This window comes from Scomber scombrus, chromosome 1 (assembly GCF_963691925.1).
Source record: "Scomber scombrus chromosome 1, fScoSco1.1, whole genome shotgun sequence".
NCBI classification, from domain to species: Eukaryota; Metazoa; Chordata; class Actinopteri; order Scombriformes; family Scombridae; genus Scomber; species Scomber scombrus.
The window spans coordinates 13,916,386-13,929,138 of record NC_084970.1 but is presented as its reverse complement, the minus strand read 5'-3'; the positions used below and the strand labels follow the sequence as shown (position 1 = coordinate 13,929,138).

General features: G+C 41.7%; 1 protein-coding gene across 3 annotated transcripts in view; it reads right to left on the bottom strand.

The window, feature by feature from the left end:
- The window catches only part of tln2a (talin 2a), a 92,332-nt gene that overhangs the window by 68,090 nt on the left and 11,489 nt on the right, over positions 1 to 12,753 (bottom strand). For 2 of the 3 annotated variants that reach the window (XM_062421057.1, XM_062421049.1), the window contains exon 2: positions 1,071 to 1,118. The gene's annotated coding sequence lies outside the window, so the exon portion shown is untranslated. Of the gene's footprint in view, positions 1 to 1,070; positions 1,119 to 2,556; positions 2,612 to 12,753 lie in introns of those variants that run through there. The other variant, XM_062421064.1, reaches the window with a different exon arrangement.

The following is a 12,753-nucleotide window of genomic DNA, read 5'->3' as shown; positions in this document are numbered from 1 at the left end:
CTTTTGTGTCAAGACAGAGAAGATGTCACATGGTATTTCTTGCAGTGCACCTGGCAAGTGGCTTTAAACCAAGTATGTTTGGCATACACACACACTGTGTATCACTCACACATACACACTTAACCTTGCTAGGTGAACACAAGCAGGGAGGGATGGATCATTTAGATTCAGCACCTCCCAGATTGATAGGATATTTAATGTGAGTGAGTTATCACAGTCACACAGGAGATGTTCATCTAACACAAGCCCAACACCCTGCATTTATGGCAGCCTGCTGTCAGAGTATTTCTCAGATTATGAAAATGTAGAGAGTGAATCATGGAGACAGAAAAAAAGACAAAAAAGCAAACTATAAGTTGGTGAGAATACAGATAAACTGAACCTGCTGCTACTATTATGAGCAGCAGAGAAAAGAGCCTGCAAGGCAAAAACTAAGACAATTAAGACAGCTTCTCAGTTTTAACTATTTCACACTCTTGTTTCCATATGACGCACTGGAAGACAGCGCTGAGGAAACTGCTCCTTATCTGATGTAAGACAAACACATAGCACTCATGTTGGAGCCTACACCTCCGATTATACACCACTGACACTGACACAAGCTTGCACCTGTAAATCAATTACTAACAATGTAATACAATTCACGTGAATTTAAATGAGAGCAGAATGTGAAAGAACAGTGTCATTACAAGAAATGTTACTGGCAAATAGGATGAAATCATTGGCTCAGAGTCAAACACCGGCACAATTGCTTGAGTGTGCCGGCACGAGATAGTACCTTTGCATGGCAACTTTCAAAAGTGTACCGTTTCCATTGCATTCATTAAGATTTCACAGTTTAACTCAACTTCATTAAATCCCAAATCACACGTTTTCAGCAATTTCTCTTTCATGCGTTAAGTGATGTTGCACACCATCTGTGGTGATGAAAATACACACATGCTGCATGCTGCAGCATCCAGAGCAACTGAAGCCTCTCCTGAGGGGAGAACTACAGTGAAACTAACGGTTCATGACATTTTCTAGTCTGCCTTCATGCTCTCGTGTCTCCGTGTTTATCAGCTGCTTACCTTATTGCTGAGGAAAACGCAGCCTTTGACGTCTGCTGATCTTCACAGCTGAAAAGACAAACGGTGGACATTTATGAGACAGACGTACAGAATATGTAAATGTGGGTTTACATGTTAAAAAAAAATTCATAGGATCTCCAGGCATAAATTGCTCAGTGCTATATTTATAGATATTTTTTAACGGGCCACACCATATGTCATAACACGAGAGGATAAGATACACCAGAGCAATATGCAAATAATTAGAAGCTTGCTTTCAAGAATAAGGAGGCACCACAGCTGTTTAAGTGGATCAGTGCACATTTCAAAGTTCATCACAGCAACACAACAAAAGATATTACAATTCATAGGCTTTCACCCAGATTATTTTCTATGCCAGTAACCCTTGTGATGCTAAGATCTCCATCAATAAACACAGACTGACAACTAATTATAAAAGAGCAGACATTTAAGAGGAATATATGAATATATGAATGCAAGTTTGCATTGTTAGATAAATAATTAAACACATAAAATATGATCAATGTTGTTTCCGTGTCACAAGGTCTGGTAGGAGATACGTCTGTCTGGGCAACAGGCCGTTTTCTAAACTGTTCCAACTTGATTGGAGTGTTTGTCTACTTGGTGGTGCCCTGAGCAAATATTTAGAAAGAGATTTTGCAGAAAGAGATTGGAACAGAGTTGTTATCACGGCCACTAAGGGCAATTTTTTCAGTTGATCGTAACAGCTACATTTAGCTCAATCAAACTCAAATGTTCGTTTTTTGGTAACTCACTGCACCTCAGGTACAGCACAACAGCTTTGAGAAACACCCCGACGTGCTCTGAAACATTGAGACTTGCTGCAATCACATGATGATGTAACAACCACAGAGCGCCATGAACAAATAAACAGCAGTCAGCAGGTTTGATTGATTATAACTAGCTGACAACATGAAATCAGGTCAGCTTCATGGGTCATGTATACTGAAAATTTTAAACAACCATTATACAATCATTTTAAATTTAATAGTTTTGGAAGCTGTTGCTATCAATAATATGAATAAATCACTGTACCAACACTCACCATTATAATTGTCATGAAGTAACAATAGATAAACAGATAAATAAAGTTTTAAATGACTCACTATGTCTAATTATGTGACACAGCAACAATAATGATGTTAAGATGCGCTTAAAATTTCAACCACAAGATTCAGCATCCTGTTCACTAAAAGCCAGCTGTGGGTCATTTTACTAATGTGCTAACTGTAAATGAGGTGAGGTCATCAGCTCACCACTGTGTTGGTCTTTTTGAACAGCGAAAAAACAAAAAACACAACAAGTACAGTCCACACTGTTATCTTTCCAAAAACCTAAAACTATTGAGTTTTAGGTTAAACGAAACCACCTTTGGCTGATAGTAGAGCACATTAACCAGACATCAGCCATTTGTGAGAGTGCCATTTAGTAGATTGGTCAACTTCCAAGAATGAATGTTAATTACCTACAGCTGACTGAACTTGTAGCGATGGTTGTCATTTTTTAAGCTGTCAAAATTTTACCTCCCCCTTAAAATAGTGATTTCAACTTCAATTCCTCAGCCCATGAGCAGGATCAAACAAGACTGTATCTTAAATCTCTTTCCAGCACATTACAGTATCTTATGGAAACAATAATTAACTATAAAAACCACAAACATCCCATTCTGCAACAACAGTGATGATGTCACATGTAGTCATAGTCTGTGGTCGGTTTAGCATTTTGCTGCAGTTCAAGTTTCTAAACGCTGTGGACCACAACAGTCAATACTAGGATAACTAGAATATATCACAATAGGCAGTGTGGGTTATTCTACCTGTCCAGACTGTACAGTATAATGCCCAGAGCCAGAGTTAATGGCTTGGGCTGCAGCCGCTCCTCTGACAGGCTGGAGACGGATGGGGGACAAATGAGACACGATCTCAAGGTGGATCACTGGACAGAAAACACTCTGCAGGCTTTCACCACTGTGCAAGTCTCCTCTCCCAAGAGAGGTTTTGCACGCACTGCAGTTACAGCAACATACTCAACAAGACTGTGTAAGCAATAGTGCATCAGCAATGAAGTAGTTTGTTTTCATACACAACACGGGTAGTGTTGATAGGATAAAGAATTTTCACGAAAAAAACAATATTGCTGCATCTAAACTCACAAATGAATCATTCCAACAGCAAAGATATCATGTAATGTTGGAGGGTCAAATGTGATGTCATAAGAATGCAGCTGTTCAAACGCTGGCTCGCACCACTAACCACTGTTAACAATCTCTATCCGGCTTCTGATTACCTGCTTACTCATCAGACTCCCTCAGAGCTCCAGCAGCTAGCAGCACCAACCTGTCCCTCGAGCGTCACTGACTTACTGACACTGACACTGGCAGGGGAGCAGGAAGAGGTTTTAGGTTTCCTACCAGGAGGTAACTGATTCATACAATGACTAAGATTTCAAATTCCAAGGAGGTCAAAAAAAAAAGGTTGGTTCTCTTTAATATCTGTCCATTATAGAATGATAATTAAAAGGAAAGAGATTGAGGAAAGTGGCACAAAGTACAGTCATGCGTCTAGGTCTGTTCTCATGCAATTGTTCATTACCTTTAATTTGTTTTTAAGTTCAACCCAGCCAGTTTGCAAGATGTGTGTTACTTTAACATTTACACTATGACATAAAACATTATGTCAAATTTTAATTCTGGTTCAACAATGTTTATATTCCATAATAATAAATGGTTATTATGGTGCAAAATAACACAGCCTCAGGTTATTTTAAAACAACAGCACAATAGCAAAAGGAATCCCTGGAAAGAGCTGAAAATAATGTGATAATGGGAACATGCTGAGCCTTTTGCATCCAGGAAAGTAAACGTGAGTGACCACATTAAACAAAACATGCTTGAATAGAAACCTTATCTCAACAAGAACTAAAGAGACATTTACATTCCTGTGATTGTCTTTTCTATGCCTAAAGGGGGTTGCAAAACTCAACATTCTTAGTTTTTGAGACACCACCTAGAGGTGTGACAAATCTAAGAGGCCAGGTCTTAAAAAAAAAAAAACACTACATAAACTATTGGAATTTGTTGATAAATTTACACTTAAGATTTTGAGATAACCAAATCTGTCATGACCGAAACAAATGACAGGATGTGAGGCTGATGAAAAATTGAATGAGTCGGGAAAACTTCTCTGGTCCCCTGGGGTTTCCAGAGGTGGGGCACAGGGGTACATCGCCAGTGGCGATCTTAGGAAGCACAATGTGCCACTCGAGAATTCATTGTTCCGTCCATCCTGCGGTTTCCTTAATCTCACGCTGCAGAGGAGGACAGAGGGCTCAGACAATATGGTGCCAGGGAAACACCTTGCTCTGGCCCCAAAAATGAAGCTTTAATAAAGCTGCCTGCTGTGACTTCTCAACATCTCACATCATCAACACAGCTGGATTACACCGTAATATTAACAAAACACCGGTGCACAGGTCAAAGTGGCGAGTCACTATTTACCGAAGGTGTGTGTGGCGATAAAAATACAGCACGTTGGCACGTTAAATATAAACCTTTCAGCCATCAAGCAAAAATGTGTATCTGAATCAATCATATTATCCTTTACACACACACGCTGAGCAGCTCCACTAAAACTGATGGGTGCTGGGAGTCAAGTTCCTTGCTGTAGGCCACCTCAAAGATCAGTGGAAGCTGTTCAGTGAGGGTGAAGCATTACTCATCCCATCCACATCCCCGCCTTTAGAGTCTTTAGAGATTTGCACAAACAACCTCTTAAATACAAACTAGCTTCTCTAAACTTTTTGACTCTCAGTGCCCTGATTATAACATCAAAACGAAACAAATTGTAAATTGTCTTAAAAAAGATCTCAAACTGATGCACAGACTCAGCTGAATAACTCAGAAAGTTACACATGTACCACTTTTCTATTTCAAATACTTTGCAGCTTACCGTCCTTTAGGGAGCCATCCAAAATGTGGATCTGCTCCAACATTCTTTAATTTAGTACACATTACTTTGACAACTGGCTCGGCGCAGTCGTTCTGCTGGGACATAACTGTCTCCGCAGCCACGTCCTCGGGGCATTAAACTCTAACATCAAGGACAGTCCAATCATTTCGTTCCGCCAACATCAGCAGCAAACCTCTCCTCCATCAGCTCGGCAACAGTGTATCAATGAAACCAAACACTACAGCTTAAAAATCCCTAAAAACGCAAGTGAGTGACCTCATTCTGTTCCATAAACAACTCCTAAACCACAGAAAGGTCACGGCAAGAGTTGAGCAGGGTCAGCTGTAACAGAAAAAACAGAGTGAAATTTCAGGAGCAGCACAGAGAGGAAAGAGTCTAGATGCTGCTGCTTTCTAGTTGTCTGCAGCAGGGGAATAGAGGTCCTAAATCATAGCAAACATCACAGCTCAGCCCGGCAGCGCAGACTGACTGACTGGCCCACTAACTAATTGTCTGGTGTCTTCCACCACTCCCATGGATAAGTAGCAGACCCAGATATGTAATTAGCTAAATGGGTCCATGGGATCTGGGCCTAATACATGCAGGTGGGGGGGTGGGAGGGGGTTCCTTGTGTGGTAGGGGACTCATTACCCACCGCCCTCTCATTGGGAGCCACCTGTCTAGCATTGCACTCATCATATAGCACTTATTAGCCTCTAAAAAAAGCCCTGTAAAAATATAGAGACAGGACAAGAATTAAACTTTACTGTTAAACATGGTGCTGTTCATGAAGCTTCATAACACCTGGCAAACCTGCTGAATATAAACAGTTCAAGTATGAATAAGCAGTGTTAATTTTGTCAGCTATTTTTTAAATTAGTTTTACTCTTAGTCCTGTGTCAAATGCCCTTATTCGTTTTTGTCATATCTAGTCCACCGTATATTTTTTTGGTTACATGTTAGTCGCCTAAAAGTCTTGTCTAGTCTGATTTTAGTCAAAAGAAAACCCAAAGTATATTAGTGTAGTTTTAGCCCATGAAACTCATTTAGTCTTTTGATAGTCCTTTTTAGTCTTTGAAAGCAGATTTATTGTAATTAACATTTCAGTCAATCTAGTCTAACCACAGATGTCATTTTATTCTTTTTCTCACTCATCTCACAAGATTTATGTTATTACCTGATGAAGTACACTTGTTGAATGATTAGGAATGCAACTTTGCTAAAGGAGCCTAGTCTGATAGTCAAAGAAATACATCCAGATGTTGATGTTCTGATTTGCATATTTATAAAATGGGACCAAGTATCCTGGGTTTTTTTCTTCTTCTTCCTAGCATACTGTTGCTGTCATCAGAGAGATGATGCATTCAGCTCAACAGAGCCGAATGCACCGGACAGGAAGTCATTCACAGAATCAGCATAAAACTTCCGGTCGACTTTTAAAATAAAACAATCCGTGCAGACTCCTGATGATATTTCAGCAACAAACAAAAATAAAACAGACACATGAAGACACAATTTTTCTACATAGCCTACTGATCCACAATAGAAGCACAATAATCAAAGAAAATGACCAAATCAACTAAATTTGAACAAGTTAACAAAATCGGACTGTGTAGTGCTACTGCAGTAATTACGGTAGCCTAAAGACACTCGTTCAGATTTGATTGGGCTGCCGTAATTACTGTATTAACGGTGCAACTTAATTTAAAAAGGTGGATTGCTTCTTAGTGTTTAAGGACATTGGTGCCGTCCTATCATCGTCTCATCTTATTCATCGTCGTATTTAGTTTAGTCTCGTCTGACGAAAATAATACCGTGAGTAAGCAAACATATTTCCTACCACCTGTGTGACGCAGATAACCTTTCGGTGCAAGTGCCAGATAGAATTTCCCTTATTCCACAGACAGAGGAAGAGATCTAATGAATTAAAGTTAATGATGCTGCCTTTCACCAGAACCCAACAGCACGCCCAATAACAATAATGCCTCCATCTTTATAAACACAAACCATCTGCTCTCACTGGGTTTGTATGAGTGAGCAATACATTTTCTACCACTATAATAGAGACTGTGGGAAATGCAGAAAGTTTTTGGTTCAACCCTGAAGACAATCAATCGGTGACCAGCAAGGATAAAGTTTTTTTTTTTTTTTTTTAAATGAATATCTGTTAATCAATACTCGATGGCAGAAATATGCAAGTATCATATACGCTTGTAGTTTTGTTTTATCTGCAGATTTCTTTTTAGATATCCGGCTCTGACATTTCTGCTGCTCCACCAACAAGGGGGGGATCAGTGGAATTTCATTTCTTGTGCTCAAATCTAAATGTTAGCCTGCTCATAAATAAATATAAACATTCCCTGAGCCGCATCTATACCTCTTTGGGGTATAGACTCTCTTTCATTAGTTCTCTTTTTTTTTCTTTTTTTTTTTGGTGGTGGGGGGTGTTGAGGACATCTGGAGAGCAGCTGTTGCTTTGCCTCACACACACACACACACATACACACAGTTGTTACATAGATGCCTCATCAGAGGTTAAGGGGTCAGGAACCCTGTGTCCAGACACACCATTTAATCTGCTCAAGGTATAGACAATCTCTGGAAATCAAACACCACGCAGCCACATGTACTCACCGAAATAGGCCCGGATCCACACACAAACGGACACATACACACACGGAGCAGACAGAGCCCCTCTCGTCTCTCTTCTATACAAGGCAAAAATTCGACACTCTCTTTCTGGATGGTGGAGAGCCTCAATGATTAGTCCTGCCCTTCCAGAGAAAGAGGGAGGGTATGGCTTCTAATTCAATTACACAGATCCTCATCCCTGTTCAACCCGACTCCCAGTTCCATGAATGGAATCAAACCAACCCTGCCAACTGGAGGGGGGGGGGGGGGGGGGGGGGGGGGGGAGATGCAATTTGTTTACATTTGTGATTTACATTTGGTTTACACTTGTGATTGTGACTGCGTGTGTCCATTTGCTCTTTGGCAGAAGAAACTGTAAACTAGCACCAAACAAGATGAATGAGAGAGTTTCATGATGCTGCTCGGCTGTCAGACAAGCAAATATAAAAAAGGTGAAAAAACACAATTTTTCAAGGTTTGCTGGAAGACACTTGCTATTAGAGCAGAACATCAGCGCTAGAATTTAGTATGAAAAGATATTCATCTGGGCAACCTATTTCCATACCACGAGGTCAGGGAGGACTGTCATTGGCATAAACCGTGACAGCAAAGATTCAGCAGTATGAGAGACAAAATAGACCAAGACTGCAAGGAAAAAAATCGAAAAAGGAAAACACAAAATTGGAAATCAAGGGATTATATGAGCTGTTCTTTGTAGCCTTAAAACAAATCCCCATGCCACTTCAAGTGATTGCTTTCTGAAGCCTATATTCTGCAATAATAATGCAAGGGAATTGCATTAACAACGTTCCTATCCAGAAATAAATAAAACGGTGGCAAGTCTGTCCCAGTTACAACCCTCTGAGCAGCAACCATAACCAGCTGAGAAAAGCGGAACAGACAATTAAATTGTAACAAAAAGCCTACATGAAGCGTTACAGTTATGGAGGGAATTGATCATTAAGATAATTCACTCACTGATGAGAGTTCATTATGTTCATAGAACTGGATTTTTAGGCATTTGACAATCTTACCAGCTGCTATGGCCAGCATTTCCAGCCTGAAGCTTTTACTTGTGCATTGTCACTCATTTCCTTTTCGTTGCTTATTAAACATCACCAATCCCTCAAAGTAAATGTATTACCCTGTCAAAATGCTCCTTCCTCCTTCACCATCTTCAGAGCTGAACACAGCCATCTTGGCAGAAAACAGAGAGCTGAGAGACAGAGAGGCTTTAAACTGTCACTGCCATCATGGGCGAGGCTGTCAAGCACCAAACAGGGTTTAAATGACACTGAACACCAACACACAATTGCACAATCAATGGGGTCAAACAGGATAAAGCCCATCGCCTCTTCAATATCTCGCTAATAGAAAATCCTACAATAATGTAATTTAACAATAAGTAAAAAGGAAGATGACATGTATACAACACGCTTACATGCAACTTATATAAGGATTTCAAGCTTTTCCATTGCTGATTTCATATGATACACGTCGTGCTGATTGGGGGAGACACCAGCTGCCAAGCGGTCATTGCATAGCAGAGCAGCTTGAATCAAATACCACTTTCGCACTGCATGGTAGAGTATGATAGATATTGTTCTCTGGTTACAGCACTTGGTCACTTTGCTGAACCCCTAACATCTCAGCACTGAAGCTAAGATCTCAACTCTGATAAAAAATAAAAAATAAAAAGTAAACCATGCTGTAAACTAAGCATTTGAAGTTGATACTAAATTATATCCATGTGAATAGTTGGGGGAAAATGTGAAAAATCATTATTAAATGCATATAGCTGTATTGTGTAGGAACAATGCCTTTTCAGTTCTTTACTGTGGAGCACAACTGAGTGACTGAGCTCTGGATGTATCTCATTACTGCTAACAAACACCCCACTAGAAATATTAGAACTGCATGGACCGAAATTACACCAAACCTAATGAGAATGCTGCAGAAGTTTCTTAAGTGAAAGTACCATTAACTTGTTTGATGAAAGAAACTTATTCTGCACAAGCCTTTATTATGCTGGCCAGTACAACAGCGCTGCACTCTTAAACTCATCCAAAGAAAATGATCCATACAAAAATGCACAAGCTGCTACAGAAGTAAGGACATCATTTACAAGACACAATGAATCATCAAAGTGCAGTCTAAAAGGCAGCGTCTCACTCTGGCAGGCTTGCAGATTACCAACCTAATCTTCTTTTGCATCTTAGCCATAGAGATATGGCAGTCCTCTAATCCGCTCTATGAGTGGACAGCTGTGAGCAGACTGTCTGCTACTGTAGCTCAAGCAGCTCTGGCCTTCAAAACCCAATTTAGTCAACAGCTATATGGATTGACATACATTTTAATTAGGATAAGCACTGCTCTACCATCTCTTATCTTTTCCATTAGCAGCTTTTCCATTAAAGGGATGAGTGCTTTTCTAGGTGTGACACTGTCCTAAAGACCGTTGAAAAGTCCACTGCAATTCCATCGCAAGTTGATGTAATAAACAATTCCAGGCAGGTAAAGCAACCGCCAGGCAGGAGAACCAATTAAAAAAAGCAGGCTGGTGGCTGGGCAGTGGCTCGGGGACACTGAAGGAGAAGACAAACATGACACGAGAGTTAAACTGCCTTACAGGGCTGCGGCTGCCTATTGTGGGTGAACAATCCAACTATTCCGAGCCCAGTTTTTTCGTGCTGTCTGCAAAGTGAAAGGCTGGCCCCTTTTGCTTGTCAGTTCTATTGTTAGGAGCAAGCAGGAGCCGCTCCCAATCCACCTCATACACATTAAATACTCTGCATTGTTTGGAGAGTCAGATGCTCAGAGACATCAGAGCTCACAGAGGAAGCACCATCACATTCTCTTAAATCCAATGAAAGAGCTGAGTTTTTGTAGCTGTAAAACATGGTTTAACATTTAACAGTTCTTTCAGTCACTGTCAAACTATTATGTTTTTGCAAAAGATTATTGTATATACCCTCCCATTGTGAATCTGTTTCAGCTGTCCTTTTCAGCTTCTAGCCTAAAACATGAATATAATAATTCTGTTGGAAATCCAACTGGTCCCCTCGCATCATGTAACCTAACACACTTTCTATTTGTGGAAAATCCCTCCTGAAAATCAGGTCTTGGTCAGACATTTTAATATCTTAAAACTGGTTTATAGGCTAAACCACATGACAAGTTATCTGTGTCAAATGCCTAATAATCTAATGTACCAAAGTGTAATTGAGAAAAACAGATGGCACAAGATGGTTATAGCATTTTCCAGCAAATCCTCTTCAGGTTGATCTTTCTCTTTTGGTACTGTAGTAAATCTTCTAACTACACATGTACAATTATGCCCCATGATGTGTCCTTGCAGGAAAGTAACATTGATACTAAACTCCAACTAAATGAATGTCAAGTGACCTATTTCCAGAAATCTCAAATCATGCAGCGGATGTTTCCTCCTCACACCAGGAGTCCTTTTTTTGCCCAGACACATGCAATGAAAAATAATTCCAAATGTCACTCAGGCATCAGTACACCCTTCATTTACCAGATGTGTTCATTTGCTGATTTACAACCAAGCAAAGCCACCTGTGTCATTTCATCCCTGTGACTACGTTGCAGCTGAGGTGTTGACATGCTTGCTAGCCAACGGGTTGAGGAGTAAACGGGCGGGGTGGTGAAATGGAGATAGGAGCAGAGAGGAACTAAGAGAGGGATAGATTCTGGTGGCAGAAAAAGAAAGTGAGTGAGATAAAGAGGGAAAGTGAGGTTGTAGGCTGAGCTGAGGTCTGGGGCTGGGGGGTTTGCGGAAGGAGGGGGTGGCTGCTAATGTTTCCTGCTCAGTCAGCAGACTGGGGCTGATTCCAGGATGGCTTATCTTTCAGCAGGAATACCACAACTACACCAAAGGCAGGGACAAGACTGAAGGAGGAGACCAGCGCAAGGGTAGGCAAGAGAGAAGAGGTGTGTTTTGAGGTGCTTTTGGAACTGTGTCAGAGAAGTAGCAGAACGGATAGGAGGGGGCAGGGTGTTCCAAAGGGTAGGGGCAATTGCACAGAAAGCCCTGTCACCAAAGGTCTTGAGTCTGGTGCGGGGAGTGGAGAGTAAGTCCTTGCTGGTGGAGCGCAGGGACCGTGACTGGGTGTACGGGTGGAGGAGGTCAGTGATGTACTTGGGTGCCAGTGAGTGAAGTGATTTGTAGGTGAGGAGGAGGATTTTGTAGCTGATGCGTTGTTTGATTGGCAGCCAGTGGAGTTTCTTGAGGATGGGGGTGATGTGCTGCCAGGGCTTGGTGTGGGTTAACACCCTGGCAGCTGAGTTCTGGACATACTGCAATCTGTCTAGGGCTTTGTTGGGCAGCCCAGACAGGACACCATTGCAGTAGTCCAGACGGGAGGTGACAAATGCATGAATGAGGGTTTCGGTGACTGAGTCGGTGAGTGACGGCCGGAGTCTTGAAATGTTACGGAGGTGAAAGAAGGCAGATTTGGTGATGCTCTGGATGTGGAAACTGAATGAGAGTGTGGGGTCCAGGATGACGCCCAGGTTCCGCACTTTGGGAGATGGGGAGGTGGGACAGCCGTCGATGACCAGGGTGAGGTCTCCAACCTTCCTGAGCAGTGGTGCTGGGGCCACCACCATGAGCTCTGTCTTGTTGGTGTTGAGTTTCAGAAGGTTGTTGGTCATCCAGGTTTTGATATCGTGCAGACAGTTGTTGAGTTGTATTGGTGGGAGTTGTGAGGAGGGCTTGGTGCTGACGTACAGTTGGGTGTCGTCTGCATAACAGTGGAAACTGAGTCCATGGTTGCGGATGATCTGACCGAGGGGGAGCAAGTAGATGGTAAAGAGGAGGGGGCCAAGGACAGATCCCTGGGGGACGCCATGGTTAACTGTTGCAGTGGTGGAGTAGGAGCCTTGCAGAGTGATGTATTGTTTACGGTTGGAGATGTAAGACTGGAACCAGGAGAGAGCAGTGTTGGTAAGGCCAATGAGCTCAGAGAGATGGGAGAGCAGGATGGAGTGGGAAATGGTATCGAAGGCAGCAGAGAGGTCAAGGGGGATGAGGATGGAAACAAGGCCGTTGTCTGCAGCAATCA